The sequence below is a fragment of the Phacochoerus africanus genome, chromosome X, assembly GCF_016906955.1.
Source record: "Phacochoerus africanus isolate WHEZ1 chromosome X, ROS_Pafr_v1, whole genome shotgun sequence".
NCBI classification, from domain to species: domain Eukaryota; kingdom Metazoa; phylum Chordata; class Mammalia; order Artiodactyla; family Suidae; genus Phacochoerus; species Phacochoerus africanus.
In genome coordinates this window covers 40070608-40094268 of record NC_062560.1, presented here as the reverse complement: position 1 = coordinate 40094268, position 23661 = coordinate 40070608, and the positions used below count along the sequence as shown (strand labels likewise).

The 23661-nt window shown below is 40.3% G+C and overlaps 1 pseudogene; it reads left to right on the top strand.

Annotated features, from left to right (window-relative positions):
• The first annotated feature begins 1846 nt into the window (after positions 1-1846).
• Positions 1847-23661, top strand: part of LOC125118011 (28S ribosomal protein S15, mitochondrial-like) — a 40437-nt pseudogene continuing 18622 nt past the window's right edge.

Here is a 23661-nt window from a genome sequence, read left to right as displayed (position 1 = left end):
GTAAAATGTCATTTCACATCAACCTTTTCAAAACTGAATTAATGCCCAGCACTTGACATAGAAATATGTGAATTTGTAGGAATAAAGTTGATTAAAGTATTTTGGACTGTTTTGGTATTCATAGCAAAATCCACATTCTTACACAGCTAAGAACCTATGCTTCACTGTTGTTTAATTTTAAAAATTTGTGCAGCTGTACCCATTTAGAATTCTGATCACATGAGCACTGCACTCCTTGTGTGAACTCGCTACTCTTACTCATCATCTCTCACTCAAAAAAGATATCACAATACAAGGAATACCCTTAATCTTTCTAAAATCTATAAGTAAATACTTCTCAAAACATTTACACTTCAAGTATGTAGTAGTAACACAGTATTTGCTTCTAACCTTACAATTAAATATAGGGCCCCAGTTTGCGAAGACTCTTAGTGCTACTTATCTAGACCCTTCGGGGTATTCTTGTGAAACTCCCTTTGTTGTTCCTATAGCCCAGTATGAAGACAGAATTGAATGAGGGTAAAAAGTACTATAGGTAAACTTCTATAAGGTTCTCTCTGTTCTCTAGAGCTGGCCTATGCAAGCTTATAGTTAATTATTTGTAATTATTTTTTCCTTTACCTACAATAAGACAGGATTTCAAAATTTGTCCTTAGTTGTGGTTCCTTTCAAGAAACCCAGAAGTATAACTGACTTTGGTATGGCCTTCAATTGTGTCACTTAAAACACTGTCGTTTAATTTTGTTTTCAGGAAAAAAAAAATGATGTATTGGCTTTAAAATAGGAAATCCTAGTATAGTAACAGCTTCCTACTGCTGCTATTCTCTGGGTGTCTCCCCGTCCCTTATTGGTTGCCTCAACATCATCCCCAACCTTGATAAACTCTCCATTAAGCTCTCTTCTAGTTAAATCCCTCTGAGAGTGCCACTTTTTCCCTACTGGGACCCTGACTCTGCCCTTACTAAAGAATTCAAATTCTGTTCATTATTTTCCAAACTCTACTAACCTAGAAAGTTGGGAGCTTAAAAACTAGTAATAACAGATCAAAATGTGCTCCACAAAACACTAGTTCCGGGGTGCATCCTGGCCAGGTCTGTGGTGCTAAACTCCACCTAAATCTCATAAAGAACTAATAAGCGTGTGTGCCCATAGACCGGTCTTCCTTTTGTGGTTGCAATGCCTGCTCATTACTGTATGCACAGTGAGTGAAGGACAAAGATGGCCTTGATGGTGTTAAAAATTGTAGCCAGATGACAGATGATGGTGATGTGGTTTGCTAAAGACAGTTTTTACAACCCTATGTACAAGGTGGTGTATGAGGGTGATATCTGTGGGAACAGGAGGAGCTTATCAGTCCTGTGACCTGGTCAAAGCTCTCTCCAAAGAGACAGAAGAGCTCATTACCACCAACCAGAGCAAGTGTCCTGCTAGAAACTGGAGAAACTCAAAATTTCTGCCCACCAAACATTCCTCCTCAGCCTGCTACCTCCTGGTATACTCTGCTGGGGATGTATCTTTTGTGCTTATCATAGCAGACCACGACGTTTACAAGATTTATGTGTCAGAGGATTCCTTTCCACAGAACCTTCGACCTGGTCCTTTGTGAGATGTTGCAAGCTTGTTGGGAAGCTGTTAAAGGTTATTAGGGGGAAATAGGCAGTGTGATCAAACATATCTGGAAAACACTGTGTTAAACAAAATTTCTCCAGTTTTCTGCAGAAATGCTCAGAAGGTTTGATATATGGTGTACATTAGCAACCTGGTAGGCAGGGTTTCCCAGCCTGCACATAACAGAGAACGCTTTTTGTCAAAAGCACACTCGTGACACGTTGAGCAACACTCTGCTATGGCTGGAAACACTGTGGGTGATGGGATGGCAGGGGGCATTATAGAAAAGAGCGAGACAGTAAGCAGGTATTCAAAGGAAGAGGTCGGTCCCCATCAAATACCCAGCTCTTGCTGAACCAGAAACAGGAGTCACTCTGTAGCTGAATTGTACAGCTTATTGCATTTACTCTGAACACTTCATTTCAAATTTGGCAACATCCCTGATTGTCAAGAGGTTTTTTAATCTGGTACAAAAGGTTACAGAGGAACGCTGCTGCCCAAATCTAGCAGTTCAAGGAAGGCTTTTTAATTAACTTTAAAAGGTCTGTGTGAGATCTTTGCATGGCAGGATATATAAAACACCCACACCCATCACTGGAGTGAGAGAAGCAACTGGAGCCACTCCAAAGCCATTTCACTAACATTTTTAGGAAGAGAAATTTTCTTGTTTTGAAATTCAAGTTTGCAAATGATTAGATTCAAAAATAAAGTCTTACCAGCAACATGAGTTTCAGGGTCAGTGAGGCCTTTATTCCAATTGGCTTTGCCCTTTCAGAATCAAATCCACACTGAACCTTTTGTTCTTAAAAGGAAGTGCTCCCCATGTACAGGTGACACAGGCAAGAGAAGATTGTCATGGGAGAGATTATAAATGATGACACTGGAACAGAGTGACCTTAAGATTTAAATAAATCCACCCAATGAAGAGAAAACAGCAGAAAGTCATCCTGAGCAAAGCCCTGTGACTCTCTGGCAATGCAATACAGACCTGGCAGGGTGATACCAGCCTGGAAAACTTGCAGTGACCCCAGATGGGTCCTGCTTTCTCCACCTCACCACAAGTGGGCAGGTTCCAGTATCAAGGATATTTTTTCAACCTTTTCCCTCCACCTCCAGGCAAACAATATTGCTGAGGGTGGAGGTGGAGAACAATTAGGTGCAAAAAAGTTCACTCTGGAAAGCCATCTAATGCTGCATTCCCAACTACTAGGCGGTGGACTTCATGAGGGGTAAATGGGGAGTTGGGTGAAAACTATGAAATCATATGTGGACTGGTTAAATATACCTCATGCGGGATATTGATTTTTTCAAATCATTTGTAGATGTTGTGATGAGTAAAATTAAAAGCTTCAATAAAGTAAGTTTTGGGTGATCACATTTGTTATATATTTTCTCAATCAATGGATCCTAAAAGAATAACCATCAGCAGCAGTGTCCCTAAATATTTGAATATTAAGAAGAGCTTCTGCCTAAAAAGGCTAATTGCTGGTCTAGTCCTTCTCTGGTTTTTAGTCAAATCTGCTCTGAAACTTCCCTACACAGGCTTTCTTTTTTTTTAACTGAGGTGTAATTGACATTCAACATTATATTAGTTTCAGGTCTACAACATAATGATTCAATATTTGTATACATTTGGAAATGATCACCACAATTAGTCTAGTTACCATCTGTCACCATACAAAGTAACAAATTTTTTTTCTTGTGAAAAGAACTTTTAAGATTTACTTACTTAGCAACTTTCAAATTTACAATGCAGTATTTTTGACTATAGTCACCATGTTATGCATTACAACCTCATGACTTCTTTATTTTATAAATGGAAGTTTATACCTCTTGATCCCCTTCACCCATTTTACCCACCCCCCCCAAAAACCCTCCCCTGTGGAAACCACCAATTTGTTCTCTGTATCTATGAATTTTGTTTTGTTTGTTCATTTGTTTGGTTCTTTAGAGTTCACATAAAAGAGAAATCATAGTCTTTCTATGGCATATTTCACTTAGCATAATAACCTCAATGCTTTATTCATGTTGTCACAAATGATGACATTTAATTCTTTTTATGGGTCAATTTATTCCATTGTATGTATTTACAACATTTTGTTTATCCATTCATCCATCAATGTACACTTAGGCTGTTTGTGTATCTTGGCTATTGTAAATAATGCTGCAATGAACACAGGGATGCATATATATTTTCAAATTAGTGTTTTTGTTGTCTTTGGATAAATATCCAGAAGTGGAATGGCTGGATCATAGGATAATTCTACTATTAATTTGTAGAGAAAACTCCATACTATTTTCTATAGTGGCCACACCAATTTACATTCTCACAGACAGTGAATGATGATTCCCTCTCCTCCACATCCTTGTCAACACTGTTTACTTCTTGTTCTTTTAATCTTTTGGGGTTTTTTTTGTCTTTTCTAGGGCCACCCCCGTGACATATGGAGGTTCCCAGGCTAGGGGTCTAATGGGAGCTGTAGCCGCTGACCTACGACAGAGCCACAGCAACACAGGATCTGAGCCATGTCTGCGACCTACACCACAGCTCACCATAACGCCAGATCCTTAACCCACTGAGCAAGGCCAGGGATTGAACCCACCACCTCATGGTTCCTAGTTGGATTCATTAACCACTGAGCTACGACGGGAACTTCTCTTGTTCTTTTAATAATAGCCATTCTATTATTTAAAAAGGTGACATCTCATTTTTAAATCATATTATTTTGTTGTTATTGAGTTGTATGAGTTCTTTAAATATTTTGGATATTAACCCCTTAGAAGATATATGATTTGCAAATACCTTCTCTCTTTCAGTAGGTTGCCTTTTTATTTTGCTGATCACTTCCTTCACTATGTAGAAGCTTTTTAGTTTGGTATAGTCCCATTTGCTTATTTTTGCTTTTGTTGTCATTGTCTTTGGAGTCAGATCCAAAAACACAAAATTATTATCACCAAGAGCAATGTCAAGGAGCTTACCGCCTATGTTTTCTTCTCAGAGTTTCATGGTTTCAAATCTTACATTCAAGTCTTTGATTTGTTTTGACTTATCTTTTGTGTATGGTGTAAAATTTCCTTTCATCCTTTCTCATGTGGCTGTCCAGTTTTCCCAACAGCATCTATAAAAAGAGACTGTTCTAGGAGTTCCTGTCATGGTGCAGTGGAACCGAATCCAACTAGGAACCATGAGGTTTCGGGTCTGATCCCTGGCCTTGCTCAGTGGGTTAAGGATCCGGCATTGCCGTGAGCAGATGCAGCTCGGATCTGGCGTTGCTGTGGCTGTGGTGAAGGCTGACAGCTACAGCTCCGATTCAACCCCTAGCCTGCGAACCTCCATATGCTGCAGGTGCAGCCCTTAAAAAAAAAGAGAGAGAGAGACAGATCTATATTAACTGTATATTCTTGCCTCCTTTGTCATAAATTAATTGATCGTATATGTGTGCTTATTTCTGGGTTCTCTATTATGCTCCATTAATCTATGTATATTTTTATGTCAATAACATACTGTTTTGATTACTATAGCTTTGTAATACAGTTTGAAATCAGAGATTGTGATGCCTCCAGCTTTGTTCTTTTTCCTCAAGATAGTTTTGGCTACTCAGAATCTTTTCTGGTTCCATACAAATTTTAGGATTGTTTTTTCTGTTTCTGTGGGGAAAAAAAAAGCCTTTGAATTTTTGATTGAGATTGCACTGAATCTGTACATTGCTAAGGGTAATATGGACATTTTAACAATATTTTTTCTAATCCATTAGCATGGAATATCTTTGTATTTATTTGTGTTTTCTACACTTTCATCAATATCTAAGCATTTTCAGTATGAAGATCTTTCACTTTCAGGTTAAGTTTATTCTCAGGTATTTTATTCTTTTTGATGAAATTGTAAACGAAATTGTTTTCTTAATTTCTCTTTTGGATAGTTTGTTGTTATTGTATAAAATCTAACAGATTTTTGTATATTCACTTTGTACCTGGCAACTTTACTGAAATTGCTTATTGTTTCTAACAGGTTTGTGTGTGTGTGTGTGTGTAGTCCTTAAAGTTTTCTATATATAAAATCATGTCTTCTGCAAGTAGTAACAGTTTTACTTCTTCCTTTCCAATTTAGATGCCTTTTATTTCTTTTTCTGGCCTGCTTTGGCTAGGACTTTCAATACAATGTTGAATAAAAGTGGTAAGTGCGGGCATCTTTGTCTTGTTCCTGATCTTAAGGGAAAAGATTTTACCTTTTAGCCATTGAGTATGATGTTAGCTGTGAGTATGTCATATCTGGCCTTTATTATGTTGAGTTACATTCTATCTATACCCACTTTATTGAGAGTTTTTATCATAAATCAATGTTGAATTTTGTCAAATGCTTCTTCTACATCTATTGAAATAACCACTCAAACCATTCTTGCATTCCTTGGAATAAATCCCACTTGATGAGGATGTATGATTGTTTTAATATATTTTAAAAATATATTTGGATTGCTAATATTTTGTTTAGGATTTTTTTTTTTTTTGCATCTGTGTTCATCAGGGGTATTGGCCTGTAATTTTCTTGTGTGGTGTCCTTGTTTGGTTTTAGTATCAGGGTAATGATGGCCTAGTAATATGAATTTGGAAGTCTTCCTGCTTTTTCATTTTTTTTTTGGAAGAGTTTGAGAAGGATAGGTATTAAATATTCTTTGAATATTTGGTAAAATTCACCAGTGAAGCTGTCTGGTCCTAGACTTCAGTTTATTGGGAGTTTTCTGATTACTAATTTAATCTCCTTATTAGTAATGGGTCAGTTCAGATTTTCTATCTCTTCATGATTTAGTGTTGGAAGATTGTATGTTTCTAGGAATTTAGCTATTTGCTCTAGGTTGTCCAATCTGTTGGCATGTAATTGTTCAAAGTACTCTCCTATGATCCTTTGTATTTCTTTGGTTTCAGTTGTACTTTCTACTCTTTCATTTATAATCTTATTTATTTGAGCCCACTCTCTTTTTTTCTTGGTGAGTCTACCTAAAGGTTTATCAACTTTATCTTCCAAAGAATCAGCTTTAGTTTCATTGATCTTTTCTATTGTCTTTTTGCTATTTCATTTATTTCTTCTCTGATCTTTATTTCCTTCCTTCTACTAACTTCAGGCTTTGTTTGTTATTCATTTGTGTAAAGTTAGGCTAATTATTCCACACAGGCTTTCTTAAATATCCCTCAAAAGGGGAATTCTCCATGGCCAACAGTAGCATGCATCATTCAGTGTTGAGTTGTTTATCATTTACTATATTGAATCAGCACTCAGAATTTAGTAGCTGTAAACCCCACTGTAATTAATTTCACAGGTTTCCTGCAAACCCATTAACAAAGCATATCACAATCCAAGGGGGTGACTGGAAATGTATGGAGAAAATAACCCCACCCACTACTGTGAAACCTACAACTGCCTTCCAAATACTTCCCAGGACTGATTTAAAAAGTAGTCCCTTTTGATACGCTGAATAAATCATCATCTCTGGCAAACTGTTTGTGAAAGAGTGTGATGAAGACTGCTGCTTCCAAGTAGAGGTGGTTTTTGTTTAACCTGAATCAAGATATTTAGTGCTGACACAGAAAAGTCCAAAGCTGCAAATCAGCAGGCTCCTTTCATAATCACTTGAAGCTCTCCAGTAGTTATTACCAGCCCAGCTCTCCAGTCCCAACTGCTATTTGCCTTGATGTAAGGAACTTCCTTGATTTATTAGCTAGGGTAAAATTACCCACCCTGAGATCCTTACTAATTTTCTTACATAACCAAAAGAAAAGGGTTGTCATTAAGACACAACATTATAATTTTTCCAAGGGGTTATTTGTGATAGGAAAAATCTACAAGCCTGAAGTTAGACAAAAGTGAATTAAAGCCACAAAGGCAAGGAAATGTTGAGGGGAAGGCTGGCAGGCAAGCCTCATCCACTGTCTGTAATTCTTTCTACTGGGCTCAGAGCTTACATCATTGAATGTGACTTCAGTAGGCTCTACAACATTTTCTAAAACAAGGGATTTGTAAGAAGAAATGAGTCCCATCTTCCACTCAAGTTCCCTGCCGCCTTAAAACTGCAGACCAACTAAAATTATACGTATGTATTATAAATGTTTTATAAAAATATAACATACAAATAGGTATATAGATGTAGATACAGATAACTTATACATAAACTTATGTACACACACACACATATATAATATGAAATGGACCCTGTAATAGCTACTACCATCACTTTCAACACAAATCCAAATGCCTTCACTTTCAATACTAGCTAGGATTTTGCTGGTCAATTACAGACAGTTGCAAATAAAGCTCTCCAGCCACCTAGCATTTTCTCTGTACGTAGCTTTAGAGCAGATGTTGAATGCTAGAGGCACACTCCCACTTTAAGGTATCTGTTTGATCCTGCTGGTCTTCTGTGTGGAACTTTCATTCCCCCTAATTATCTTCACCATTCACTCCTTCATCTCCTTAAAAACTTGGTTCCAACATTACCACAGTGAAACCTCCCAGAACACCCTACTTAAAAATGCAACCCCCTCCATGATCCCTGGCAGTCTATCCACCTCTCCTGCTTTATTTTTCTCTACAGCATTTAACACCTTCTAATGTGCTATGTATTTTATTTTGTATTTAATGATTATTTCCTCACACACCCCCATCATCCAAACACACACACACACTAGAGTTCACACCCAATGAGGACAAGGATTTCTGTCTGTTTCACGCACTGCTATATCACTAGCATCTCTAAGAGTACCTGGCACATTGCAGATGATTAGGCAGTGTTTGTTGGTGGGAAGGAGAGAAGTAGGCAATAGTAGTCTACAGAGAGATAAAAGACTAAAGTTATCTTCTAGATGGTTTCTAAATCTTTAAAATTTGTCCTCATATTATACCTAGGCAACACAGAGACTAACAAAGGGAATGCTTGTTGAATAAATTTTCACTTCATTACCGTTATTTTTTCCTTTTCCTTCTTTTTTTTTTTAAGGCCACACCTGTAGTATATGAAAGTTCTCAGGCTAGGAGTCAAATCAGAGCTGCAGCTGCTGGCTTACACCACCAGAGCCACAGCAACAACAGATCCAAGCCACATCTGCGACATATGCCACAGCTGGCAATGCTGGGTCCTTAACCCACTGAGTGAAGCCAGGGATCAAACCTGCGTCCTATACAGAAACTGTGTCGGGTTCTTAACCCACTGAAGCACAATGGGAACTCCTGACCTTCATTTCCAAAGCTGGCCTGTGTGGAGCAAAGTTTGAATTAAATCTATGGTTTGGTTGTTGAACTCATATGTACAAGTGAATGATCTGGAATTGGGTAGTTCTTAGACTTTAGTCCACATCAAAATGCCTGGAAGAGCTTGTGAAAGCACAGATAAGCTCCATCCCGGGTTTCAGTTTCAGTAGGTCTGTGGTGGCACCCAAGAAGTTCCATTTCTAACAAGTCCCTAGGTGATGTTGATGGCTACTGGTCTAGGGATCATGCTTTGAAAGCCTGGCCTAGATATTTGAGAGTGAACACAGATCAGCCACTGATGTTTTACTCATTGGTTTTCTCTTGCGTATTTTTTTAAGAAACCAGTCTTATTTTCTCTCTTTTCAATTCCTGAGGGTAAGCACCTCTTAACACAATTTGGATGTCCTAGGACTTTATATCAGTACCTAATTTTTACATGTCTAGCTTGACACAGAGAGAAGTGGGACCAATAAAGTGACCACCTGCTCAACCAGCTCAGCAGGCAAGTAAACAAAAGACCTTTTAATTGGTCTCCCTTCCACTTTTCTATATCCTTTTTCCACTGCTAGTTCTGTGTCACAAAGAGAAACTCAGTGTGAAAAGATGAGAGTTTACCCTGGAAATTCCCCCTGTAGTATAGGAGATTTTCCTAACTCTTGTCAAATAAAAATGCTGGTGCTCTTTCCCCTGAGTAGCAGCCTCTTTGAGTGCCCACACCACAGACCCTCGGCCACCAGGGACTTTGACTGAACTCTAGTGGAAAAGGTCCTTGCAAACTGCCAAGCATCCCACCTCACACATCTGCTGGGCCTCTTTGATTTTCTATAGCAAGATACTCTCAGAAAGCCTGAGAAATGGCTCCATCGGTGCACAGGACAACAAGATTAGTATCCCTAGGGACAATCCTTTAATTGGGAACAACAGTATATGGATAAATGCCCATCTGAGCCATATTCTACACATGCTTCTGACATCCCCAGAGGGATCAATCCCCAGGTGCCCACAGCTGTCATGAGCTCAGTGATACACCTCTTGTTGACTTTTATTTCTTTCCTGTTTCACCCTCCTGCTCCCTCGCTCTTGATACCTAGGGTCACCTCCCTAATAAACCACCTACACCGAAGTCCCCCTCAGCCTCTGCTTTCAGGGAACCCAATCAAAGATACTGTCTTAGAGTGAATTCCCTGGAGGTCAACGCAGTGATGGAGAGTTGTACACAGAAGGTTAGGTGGGGAGCGACCTATAAGGAAGTGAGGAAGGGGAGACTGAGTCAAAAGGTGTTTGCAACCGAAATGTTAGCAGATCATAATGGGGTCTGGAGCTGAGATGGCCTCTTAAAGTTGTCCTCAAATGAGGCTCTGCCAGTCTTTGGACCCAGGCCGCCCTTGGGAGTTGGCCTCATCTTGGGTGAGGAAGTTCCCTGAGCACACAAGGGTTTCCAGGGAGGGGCTCTCCATGCCACCAGTGGTCAATATTCCCAGCAGCTGGGGTAGGAGCATGTTGGCCCTGAAGAGGGATCTGGGCCAACCACTAGGGATCCCCGGAATCATTGTCTTGTCACCACTTCTTGGCAATTTTCAAGAGCCTAGCAAGTTCAGTCATCTCTGTCTCCTGCAGCCAGCCTTGACTTGGAGAAGAAACTTCTAGGTAGACTCAGTATTTAGAAAAAATAAGTTACATCTGGCATACTGACTAAATATATTAAAGAAACCTCAAATCGCAAGTGTAAAAATTGGCTACAAGGTGCTAAACTTGTGTTCAGATATAATTAAATTCCATCAATGATGTTATGTTATGTTCAAAACATCCCCTCTCCAAAGGATTTTTCTTCTAAGCTGTGGTGTTTGGGGTTGTGGAATTTCTGTTTTTCACACATCGAGTGAAGACAAAAGTGTCTGTCAAGGCACTTGTTATAAAAGGGCAATTAAAACATCCTGGATCCGGTATGACTAATGGGTAGGAGCCCTAGTGCTCCTGAAAATACTTCACTAATTACAGTCTCCTTTAGTGGCAGGCCCAAACAAAAGCAGGCTACGTCAGTTTTCAGATTTAAATAAAGAGCATTAGGTACTGAAGAACTCTCTTCAGGAGCAGGAAAGGGTGGCCGCCTGCATCTCTAATGCTGCCAAGGAAACCTCCACAATTGCTCTCTGAGAGTCTCTGGGAGTGAAGAGACAGTCTCTGGGGGTGAAAAGCAACCCTGACTCCCTGGAACACCTGTTCTTCCCAGAGGAGGGGTATGTGTCCACCATCTACTTCCTGTTTCTGAAATGCCCTCCTTTACCCATTGAACTTTTTATTGAGATGATTGTAGATTCACATGCTATTTTAGGAAATGAGACCAAGAGAGCCTATGTACCCTTAACTCACGTTCCCTCAATGGTGACATATTACAAAATTCTGGTACGATATCACAACTGAGGTGGTGACATTGATACAATCCACCCATGTTATTCATACTCCCCCAATTTTACTTGTACTCACTTGTGTGTATGTGTTTAGTTTTAATACTATTTAATTCCACGTGTGGGTTCCTGTGACCATCACCACAGTCAAGATACAAATCAGTCCCGTCACCACAAGGATCACTCCTGTTGCCCTTTTATAACCATACCCACCTCCTTCTAGGCCCCCCATCCTCTCTCTCTACACACCCAAGTCCTGGAAACCACTAATCAGTTCTCCTTTCTAAAACTGTGTCATTTTGATATCACGTCTATGTGGAATCTAAAATACAATATGAATCAATACATCTATGAAACAAAATCAGACTAACAGATATAGAGACAAGACTTGTGGTTTCCAGGGGCAGAGGGAGGGGAGGGAAGGACTGGGAGTTTGAGATTGGCAAATGCAAACTATTACATATGGGATGGATAAACAAGGATGGATAAATAACAAGGTTCCTACTACAGCAGGGAACTATATTCAATATGCTGTGATAAACCATAATGGAATAGAATATGAATAAGAATATATTTATATAACTGAGTTACTTCACTGTCCAAAAGAAATTAACATGACATTATAAATCAACTACAGTTCAACAAAATTAAAAATAAAACAAATTTGTGTCATTTCAAAAAATGTTATCTACATGGAATCACACAATATGTAACCTTTTGGGATTGGCTTTTTTCATTCAACATAACTCTCTGGAAATTCACCCACGTTTTTTTGTATATCAGTAGTTCATTACTTTTCAATGCTGCATAGTGTTCCATAATATGGACATACCACAGTTTAGCTAACCATTTACCAGTTGAAAGACATCTGGGTTGTTTCCATTTTGGTGCTTTTACAAACAAAGCTGCTATAAACATTTGTGTACAGATTTTCATTTGAAGAAAAGTCTTCATTTCTCTGGGATAAATGCCCGAGGTTACAATTGCTGGGTCATATGGTAGTTGCATATTTAGCTTTTTTTTAAAGAAGCTCCCAAACTGTTTCGGAGCTTCTTAAAAAAGAGTCATATAACCATTTTGTATTTCCACCAACAATGTGTGCATGATCTAGTCTCTCTACACACTCGCCAGCATTTGGAGTCATTGTTATTTTCTGTTTAGCTTTCTGATAAGTGTGTAGTGAAACCTCATTGTGGTTTTAATCTGCATTTCCCTGCTAATGATATGAACAACTTTTCCTGTGCTCATTCGCCATCTGTATATATCCTCTTCTTTGGAAATGTCTATTCTTTTTTTCTTTTTTGCAGAGATTTTCTATTTTTTCACTTGCATGTTGCTTGAGGGGGCAGAGGGGGTTTCCTAAGCCAAGCAGGTAGGTGTCCATGGGTGGGGGAGGGGAGTCAGGCCCACAAGGACAGAGTCTCCCTGACCTGCTGGACCACCAATGCTGAGATCTCCCTGGCTGGTGTTGCCCAATAGGTATCTCTCTGTTTCTCTCAGGAGGGGAGGGGAGTCTCAGCCTGTGCAGGGAAGAAAAGCACTTCCCCCAGCCAAGCACTGTTGACTGTTCCCCTTGATTCCCCTTACCAGTGGTGCTGGGCTTGCCTGGTGTTGTCAGGACTTTCATCTGATCTGGGGGAGGAACAAGGCTACCTGGGCTGTCTTCTATTGCTAAGTGGGAGATTAGGAAAAACTGGGTCTGACTACCTTCTTCTGTTGGGTGGGGGAACACCCAGCAGCTGTGTGGTGCTTTTGATTCTGGGGTTCCAAACCAGTTTGCCTTTCTCTTACCACCTTCAGACTTCTCCTTTAGTTGCCTTTTACATTATTTCCAGGGTTTGTAATGGTACTTAGCTGGGAAGAACAGAGAGGAGTGTGTCTACACCATCTTGTCTGGACCAGAAGTCTAAAACGTCCTTTTGAGGATGTATTTCAGTTCACTCACAGCTTAGTTTCACCTTCTGCCATATATAAGGAGAAAAGAAAGGTGAGTTTTTCACCCAAGATTTCTCTTCTGTGACCTTAGATGTTGTTTCCAGAACATTAGTCATAGAAGTCTAGAAGAAGGCAAATTCTCTCACAGACTCCAAAAATTTTACAGAGTCAAAGGAATCTTGGAGATCATGTAGGCCAATGGTTTTTAAACATTCCTATTTATGGAATACTTTCTTGTTCAAATGAACTCCAATAGGGAAAGTCAATATTTAGATATCAGTGAAGCTGTCTAGATGAAGTAAGGGTGAAAACAGTTTTTTACTGTTTATTCCCCTCTCCCCCCAACCAACAGATTCAGAATCCAGAGGATTTAAGGAAAACAATTGCAAAAGACTCATCTAGTCCAACTCTTTCCTTTAACAAATGAAGACTCTGAAGCCCAGAGAAAGTATATAATTTGCTTAAAGTAACAACAAATTAGCAGCAGAACTGGTATTAAAATCTTCGTCTTAACAAGCCAGCAAGTCCAATCCTAGATATTTATCAAAAGAGATAAAAATATGTCCACCCAAAGACTTGCACATCAATGTTCATAGTGGCTTTGTTCAAAACAACTAAAAGCCAGAGAAACCCATAGGTACATCAACAAGTAAATGGATGAACAAACTGAGGTATATCCTTATAATGGAATACTACCCAGCAATAAAAAGGAATGTACTTTCAATGCACACTACAACATGGATGAATTGCAAAAGCATTATTTGTAGCTAAAGAAGCCAGACACAAAAACAATCTATTTTTTATGATTCCATTTATATAAGGTTCTTACACTGACCTGGACAATTACATGTTTCTTCTTTGGGACTTCACCACAATAATTCCTTCCTCGAATGTTTCATTTACAGAATTGTTTTATTGTTATACAAGGTGACCTCAGAAACCCAACTTAGGCTATGAAATTTGAAGCTATATGCCTAGTTTCCATGTCTGTAAAATGGAGCTGCTGATCAAGAACAGCTTCCAAGGCCCTATCCTGCACTAAAATTATAGGATTACAGTGCATGGAACTGAACAATCGGCATCACTAAATGTCCAGGAACATGACTGGAAATATAATATAGGGATAGGACTTGAGGCACTGGTGCCTCCCAAAGGACACCACAATGGACTCTATGAGAGTTAGGCTCTGGAGACTCATGGGTCCTTCCACCATCTAAGGAGAAAAGTAGCCCAACCATAAGTTTCCATCTCTACTTACCATCATCAAGGCACGGTGCTCTATATCCCTATTCTATCCACATATAAGCTAAGGATAACCATATGTAAGCTCAGCAAGGAATTCAGGACACCCTCAGTAGGAGACCCTCCATGGCAAATAACATTTCAAATCCTCTCTCTGTCCGTCTAATTTCTGTTCTGGAATTTGAACCAGAATGACGTAGGTTCCTAAACTCATCGCTATGGCCCCAAGCCAACTAAGACTATTCCCCAGGTTACCAATGAAGCCCACAGCTCACACCTCAACCCAGAGAACTCAGTCTTCACAAGATCGCGTTGCTTAGGGGGCAAATTCTTCTTCTGCCACAAATTCCTCTGTAACCTCAGTCTCAAATTACTTTTGGTAATGGGTATTTATTGTATCCTTTCCCTGGGAGCCTTAGAAATCTGGCCAGCCAGCCTGGAGAAGCCTAGAATTAGAGGAAAAAATTTTCCTCCAGCAAGCACAAAAAAATAGGAGAGGAGTAGAAGGATGAACTGAGGGGTTGCCAATTGATACAACTCTCTATAAACCTTCTGATGATTTTTAAAAAACAAGTAAGACTTCAATCTTATTTGTATCCTTCATTCCTCTTGGAAAGATGCATCAAAATCAAGGCCTTTTATTCTACCCACAAGGATGAATACTGATTTGCTTGGTCAAATTCCAAGACTCTCAATGGATCATATTTTCTAACTGGTGGAATCAGTGTGTATTAAAAGGTCTCCTATTTCTTATACCACTCAGGGGATGAGGAAGATCAAGACCATTCTGCTGGGAGGGTGGCAGAGGAGGGGGAGCAGGCCACCAAGTTCTCTCTCTTGCCTGTGGCAGAACTTTAGGAATAAGCAGGCTCTTCCCTGTGTCTCGTCTTCTGCAACTTTTCTGCCCTCACTCTAGATCAAGCACACCACCTCTCACTGAACTATGGAGTGCACCCATAAGTGGGTTATGGAGAGGCAGGAAGGGCTCAGAAGAGGAAGCATTTAGACAAGAATGATTCTTTAAATCAATTGTGTCACAAATGGCCCACGGAAACCTATAAAGGTCAACATTGCTGGCTTCCTAATCTACTCAGATTATTAATAATTTGGAATTTTATCCTGTTCAGTTTCTACTTCAGTCACAAGCCACAGAAATCAACCCTGGCTAACTCCAGCCAAAATGATTTTGGAGAACTGAAGGAAAGGCTGAACAAGCAGACCTTGGAAAGGCTGAACAAGCAGACCTTGGAAAGAGTGATTCTAGGAAGCTCAGTCAGAAACTTATAGAAAATCTCTCTACCAGGACATGAGAATGATTGGCTCTGACGGTTCTCCATCCCTAGTCACTCTGCTTAAGATTCAAATTCTTGGAGTTCCCATCGTGGCGCAGTGGAAATGAATCCAACTGGTATTCATGAGGATAAGGGTTTGCTCCCTGGCCTCTCTCAGTGGGTTAAGGATCTGTCGTTCCCGTGAACTGTGGTGTAGGTTTCAGACAAGGCTCGGATCCCGCATTGCTGTGGCTGTGGCATAGACTGGCAGCTGCAGCTCAGTTTCGACCCTAGCCTGGGAACCACCATATGCCATGGGTGTGGCCCTAAAGAAAAAAAAAAAAAAGGAAAATAGAGATTCAACTTCTCAAGACATACACTCTGATTGGCTTAGCTTGTGCAGTGTCCCCACTGCTTGGCCACTGATCCATAGAGAATGAGGGAAGATGGTGTGTCTGGTTATAAAAAAAAGGGAGATTACACTCATGCTTATTATACTCTCAAAAGCCCTGCCCCAAGCCCAACCACCTGATGTGCTGCTGCTTGACCCATTTCTCCTACCAGGGTCCAGCACCCACAATTCATCAAACCCTTTCTTGACTCAGGTCTCCACACTTAAAATATTCTCTCTTCCTGGAACATACATAATCCCAATTCTCACCTGGCTGCCTCTTTCTTGGCTCTAAGGTCTCATAAAGACCTCCCATGAATCTTCTCCTCTGGCCCCAGTCTAAATTAGATTCTGTATTTGTTCTTCTTCTTTTTTTTTCTTTGGCCACACCCAGGGCATACAGAAATTCCCAGGCCAGGGATTGAATCCACACTCAATCACAGCATTAACCAGAGCCACAACAGTGACAAGACCAGGTCCTTAACCCACCGAGCCACCAGGGAACCCCTACATTTAGAGCACATATTATAATTAATTAACATCTTGTGCTACTATGTTTAACATCTGTCTCCCCATCAGACTACAATACAAGCTCCAGGACAGCAGGCTCCACATCCATTTGGTCCTTACCTCTTTCCCCAGCACCTGGCAGGGAGGTAGAACCCAGCAAATATTTGTGAAGGAACATAAGAGGAAAGGAAGTTTCCTTTTCCCTCTAGTACTGAAGGTAGGAGTTAAAGCATCTTTTGCCCTTTGTAAAGGTTCTTGTTTGGAAAGAAGACAATTTCAGCCTCCAGCCAGCATTCCAAAGTCCAGTGTAGCTCACCGGGGTTCAGCACTGGAATTGGGAGACAAAGCCACAGATCATGAGAAAATAATGCCTAACTTGCCATTCTAAAATGTCGTCTTCTTTTGTGAATTATTTTTAGCTGAAAATAATCAAGGTCCAAAAGACTCAGGAAGAAACTCTGACCTTCCCTCTAACTGTATGAAAGAACGCAGATAGAGGACCTCTTCCTGCAACAGAGCTATCACCAGAGAAATCCGCAAAACTCCTCAGCAGAGCCTGGAGATTTGAGCTCACTGTACCCCATTGCCTCTGCTTGGGCCAGCAAACACTTATTTACAAAACATTGGCTTTTCCATCTCCATGTGAATTACCAAGCTCCTCCACTGAGTTGCAAATTACTGCCCCCAACATCATCTTTTGTCTTTAGCTGAAGATGGTACTTAAAATGAGGATTTTGGCCCTTTTGGTTAGTTACATTCTTCTGGGTTTCTCCCATGTATACATGTTGTTAAACTTTCGTTTGATCTTCTCCTGTTAATCACCTCATGTTAACTTAATTCTTAGACAAGCCAGAAGAAGCTGGAAGGGTAGAGGACGATTTCTTCCTCCGAAACACCACAATTTGCCAGTCTTTCTCCTGGGCACTTAATTACTCCAAGCATCTTGTGAATAGTGGTAAGAGACTGTGGTAGGACTGAGGCATCAAATCCCCAATGTCATCTCATAACATCACAAATAAACATAATTTTTTATCATCTGCAGCTGAATGTTTTTGCATTAAACAGAAGTAAGAGGAAAAAAATCAAGCCATGTCCTTTTTTCTTTTCTTTTTTCTTTTTTTTTTTTGCCTTTTGTCTTTTCAGGGCCACACCCACAGCACATGGAGGTTCCCAGGATAGGGGTCCAATCAGAGTTACAGCTGCTGGCCTGCGCCAGAGCCACAGCAATGCCAGATCCGAGCCACTTCTGCGACCTACACCACAACTCATGGCAATGCCGGATCCTTAACCCACTGAGCGAGGCCAAGGATTGAACCCGAAACCTCATGATTCCTAGTTGGATTTGTTTCTGCTGTGCCACAACGGGAACTCCAAGCCATGTCCTTTATAGTACTGGTTCTAAACAGAGGATGAATAAATGCGTATATAATTTATCAACAATGACCATTGGGAAGCGAGGCCTTACCTATGGATGTCATCATTTAAAGAGAGAGTTACCATTTTAAAGACAGTGCTACTCACAAATCAATCAGTGTGATATACCATGTTAATGAAAGGAAGGATAAAAATCACATGATCATCTCAACAGACACAGAAAAATATTCAATTAAATTCAACACCCGTTCATGATAAAAATTCTCATTGAAGTTGATATAGAGGCAGCATATCTCAACATAATAAAGCCCATTTATAAAAAACCCACAGCTAACATTATACTCAATGGTAAAACACTGAAACCCTTTCCTCTAAAGTCAGGAGTAAGACAAGGATGCCTGCTCTTGCCATTTCTATTTAACACACTATTGGAGGTCCTAACCACAGCAATGAGATAAAAAAAAAATAAAAATAAAAGGCATCTAAATTGGAGGGGAAAAAGTAAAACTGTCACTATTTGAATATGTCATGACACTATATATAGAAAACCCTGAAGTCACCATCAAAAAACTGTTAGAACTAATAAATTAATCCAGAAAAGCTGCAGGATACAAAATTAATATACAGCAATCTGTTGCTTTTATAAACACGAATAATGAACTATGAGAAAGAGAAAACAAGAAAACAATCTTATTTAAAATTGCATCAAAAAGAATAAAATATCTAGGAGTAAACTTAACCAAGGAAGTGAAAGACCTATACAATGAAAACTGTAACACATTGACTAAGGAATTTAAAAATGAATCAGATAAACGTAATGTCTACACTGTTGTGTAAATATTTATGACTTAACATGTGAGCCTGGGGAACAGCAATAAATATTAGCTGGTCACTATTGTGAGCCTAAGGTGGTCTGCAGGGTCCTGTGTGTAGCAGAGTGTCCTAGTTAGAGTTGGCAGAGGTGGCTGTTAAGGCAGGCTGGAAGGTATTTTGAGGTAGGTGAGAGGAGATGAACTCCTTTGCTTTAGAAATTAATAGAAATGTGGGTATTCAGAGACTGGATACCAGAGAAGTAGGAAAACATCCAAACTAAGAAGCAGCCACCAGGAATTTCTCACTGGCTGAAAGACTTATGAGAACATGGATTTATGACAGTCTTAAGTTGTTTGCTATGGTGACTGGCACTCAAAAGGCTGCTACACACAACTGCTTTGGGTGAGTAATGCTTCGGGAAAATCAAGAAAAAGGTCAAAGTTGAAGGGTTAGACAGGGTAATAGCCACAGAACTCAGAATGGCTGTTAGGAGCCGAGAGCTGCCAAGAAACTAGGGCAGTGTCTTAGACTCTGTAAAAGTAAGAATTTGCCTCAAAAGGGGGCAGTTAATCTCTTGACCATGTACACAGTGATCTGTTGTTTGGTCAAGCATAAGCTATAAAGTAACGAAAGTTCAACTTTACTGTTATTGTGTCCTCACACTGTCTCTTTAATGTTAATTCAGTGGGAGTTATTTTTTTTTTGCCCCTAAATGAAAATGCTTGCAGGTCCACTAATTTTCTCCTCACGCTTAGGTAGAAGACAGTCCTATGCTCACTTTGAACTCCTAAACAGTCTCAATTCAGAAATTAGAATTTCCTAAGACAGGAAGCAAAACTGTTTACTTGATTTAGCCTTGTAAGTTCTCACTTTCCCAGCTGAAAGTTCAGATTGGAATCCCACAAAGAGAAGGTGTGCAAAGTTGACTTCTGGTCTGCTTCTCCACCTTACATTTCACCTTTTTTCCCTCCCAGTCCTTCCCCACCACTCCTGACAAGTAGACTTTCCAAGTCACAACCCCTCTAGAGTACCTGTTTCAGTTATCTTTTGGTGCATAAAAAAACACCCTGAAACTCATTTCCTTGAAACAACAATGACTTATAGCTTATGATTCTGCAATCTGGGCTGGGTTCACCTAGGTAGATCTGTTTCATGTGGAATCTGCTGAGGCTGGAACATTCAAGATGGCACCTTAGCTGAGATGGCTGCAATATCAGGGGGCTGTCCGGGGATATGTCTCACTCCACATGACCTCTCCATGTGGCTAGCTTGGGCTTCCTCAAATCACAGTGGCCTCAGGACATTCAGAGTTCTTACCTGACTTCAGACTTCTAAAAGAAAGTTCAAACTATCAGTCTCCTTAAAGCTAAGAGTCACTTCTGCCACAGTCTATTGGTCAAAACAGGCCAAAGGGCAGTCTAGATTCAAAGGGAGAGACAGACTCTACCTCTTGGTAAGCAGAACCCTAAGTGTGTACAAAAATGAGAGGAATTGTTGGCAGACATATTTGGAGACCGTGTATGTACCACAATGATGGTGGTGACAGGTGGGAGTAGCAAAATATAGCTTAAACAACTGTGCCCCTGGTCTCTAGTCCTGACAGATGTTTGAAAATTACTTTTTCTTTCATGACATCCTCAGAAAGTTCAATCCCTAGACAATCCTCCCCACACTTCTCATTCAGGCAACTATATCTCCATGGTGACTTATAACTACTTCCTTAGTCATTAAGAATCACAAGTAAAAGAAAAATTAATTCAAACCTGGTCTGGGACAGAATTTTTTAATGGGATATAATTCACAACTTCCTTCTTGAAAAATGCTTAAACAATTTCCTAATAAACTAAGCAGGATTAAGTCTTGGTTACCCAGTTGACTGGCAGCTGAGTATAAGTCAAGGGTCTAGTGATCTTAACCCAGCTGGTCATTGTATTTTGTATCAAAAAGTATTATGCAACCACTCTCTGTTCCTACAAAATATCCCTACTAAAAGAAAATCTTCGAAGTGGCCCATGAAGGTTCTCTTCCTTCACCGCATAATTGCAATAAAAATTGAAAATGCATGCTTAAACTAAGTTTAATATTAGTATGCAAAACCAAGTTGCTGCTGCAGAGGTCTCTCTGTTGGAAAAAACACTGGAAGGCTTCTTTCTGCCAAACAGCCCACATCTGTCTGGATCCTGAGAAACCTGGTCTCATCTCTTACCCTGCCAAACCCTTGATAGAAAAGCCTAACCTCCTCTATCCGGGCACTGCGGTCAGCTCCAGCTTTCTCAAATGAGGGTCAGGCCCCAGATATTATGTACCCAGATAAATGAAACTCATATTAAACTCTCTGAGTCATCTTGCAGAAGAGTTCCTTATTAGGCTGGACCTAAAGGAGGAGGCCCCTACTCTAGTACTCTCCTATTCACTACTGAGGAGGAAAGACTTTCAAGACTCATGGGACCCATTCTTAGCATTATCATTTAAAAACTGCATTTAGGTCTTGCACTTTCCTTTGGAACTTTATATTTGTTGTACCTTGTAGCCCCACTCAAATTTTATCCTACCATTACTTATATAATTAAAGCTTGAGCTGTTTGTTTTTGTTTATTATTAAAGGAAAGAGTAACCCCATGTGGCTTAAGTGTTGGAAAGCACCAGGCCACTCATATCTTGTTTAGGTATATAAGTTTATTTAACTTTAATCAACTTACCCAGTAAGTTATGGAGTTTATAACTAAATATTTCTAATGAAGATGCTACTTTTACCTAGTCCCAATCTGAAAACAATTATATATTCCACTTTTCTACCAACTCTCAATATAAGCTAAGAACTGTCAAATTACTAGCTTCCTCATACCTACTTCTAACCTTGTGGGCAGGGTCCAAATTTTATATTACTGCCACTGTCTTTGAAGTTCAAAATATGGGTGATATACTCTTAGTACTTAGAATTGAGAAATAATTTATTTTCTCCCTTTCATGTCCCAGAGTTGTAGAAGGCAAATTCAAGAGTTGTGGGAGCCAAAGAAATCTCTTTAGAGTTTACAGTTTCCATCTGACGATTTTAAGCACAGTCATAGATTTCTTCTAACATGCCATTATGGGTACAGGGAGCCTCTACTTATGACTTATGAATACCTAGCTCATGGATCTCTGTTTAAGAATTTTCTTCCCTCTGTGTTCTGAAGGGTCTGTAGCAATGAGAAGGAAGGGAAAGAAGAATGGAGGAAACTCCTAAAAGCATCAGAAAAGGCACCTATGGTTTCATAAAAGGAGTCTTCCATATGAAAATAGGGGTGAAGTGTTCAGAAAGGCACAGCTCCTGCCACTGGATTCTCAAAAAGAAAGAAAGAAACTAGAGATGTAGGAAAGATACAGTACTAGCTCCCAAACTGCCATGTTCATGACAATCAAGGCTTCCCAATATTTGACCATTATCTTTATTTTGATCTCCTCATTATAGAAATTCAACAGTAAAAGAACTCCATAAACTGAAAACTCATCTCTAAGTAACACTTTAGCAATAACTATTGACTATAAATTACAGCTTCTAAAGTTTCCCTCTCCCTTCATCCACTATTAAAATCATAAGATTTGAAGGGACTTTACACATTATGTAGTTTAACCTATAACTCATCCCCATTATGGCACCTCAGATCAATAGCCTCTCTTGGAATACCTTCAGAGACAGTTAGCTCACTACCTCAAAATAACCCATTCCGGAGTTCCCGTCGTGGCGCAGTGGTTAACGAATCCGACTAGGAACCATGAGGTTGCGGGTACAGTCCCTGCCCTTGCTCAGTGGGTTAACGATCCGGCGTTGCCGTGAGCTGTGGTGTAGGTTGCAGACGCGGCTTGGATCCCGCGTTGCTGTGGCTCTGGCGTAGGCCGGTGTCTACAGCTCTGATTCGACCCCTAGCCTGGGAACCTCCATATGCCGCGGGAGCGGCCTGAGAAATAGCAACAACAACAACAAAGACAAAAAGAGAAAAAAAAATAATAATAACCCATTCCATTGTTGACGAGTACTAACAATCACTTATTGTACCCACCTAAGAACTTGCTTCCACATGACCCTCACCTTGGGGCAGAGCTTCTACTTCCCTATGACAGCACTTCAAGTGAGGACATTAAAAACTCCATGTTTTGGAAGTTTCCGTTGTGGCACAGTGTAAACAAATCCAACTAGTATCCCTGAGGATGTGGACTCAATCCCTGGCCTTGCTCAGTGGGTTGGTGATCTGGTGCTGCAGTGAGCTGTGGTATAGGCAGCAGACGCAGCTTGGATCCCGCGTTGCTGTGGCTGTGGTGTAGGCCGGCAGCTGTAGCTCTGATTCAACCCCTAGCCTGGGAACTTCCATATGCAGGTATGGCCCTAAAAAGCACACACAAAAAAAAAATCCATGTTTCCATATTTGTTATGTTTCAATTATCTATGGCTGTATAACTATCCCAAAACTTAGTGGCTAAAAACAACAAACGTTTTATTGCTCATTGTTCTGTGAGTGAGGAATTTGGACAAGTCAACTGGATAGCTCACTGGGCCTGGAAGAGCCAAGACAGACCCACTCACATGTCTACCACCTTGGTGCTATCTACTGGGTAGCCTCCTGGGTTCTCTTCCACATGACTTCTCTCTCTCACTTGGTCTCTCATCTAATCCAGCCTGAGTTTCTAGGGTTTTTGCTTCCTTTTACAGCCACACTTGCAGCATACGGAAGTTCCTAGGCTAGGGGACAAATAAGAGCTTTAGCTACTGGCCTACATCACAGCCACAGCAACATGGGATCTAAGCTGCATCTGCAACCTCCACCACAGCTTAGGGCAATGCCAGATCCTTAACCCACTGAGCAAGGCCAGGGATCGAACCCACATCCTCTCAGACTC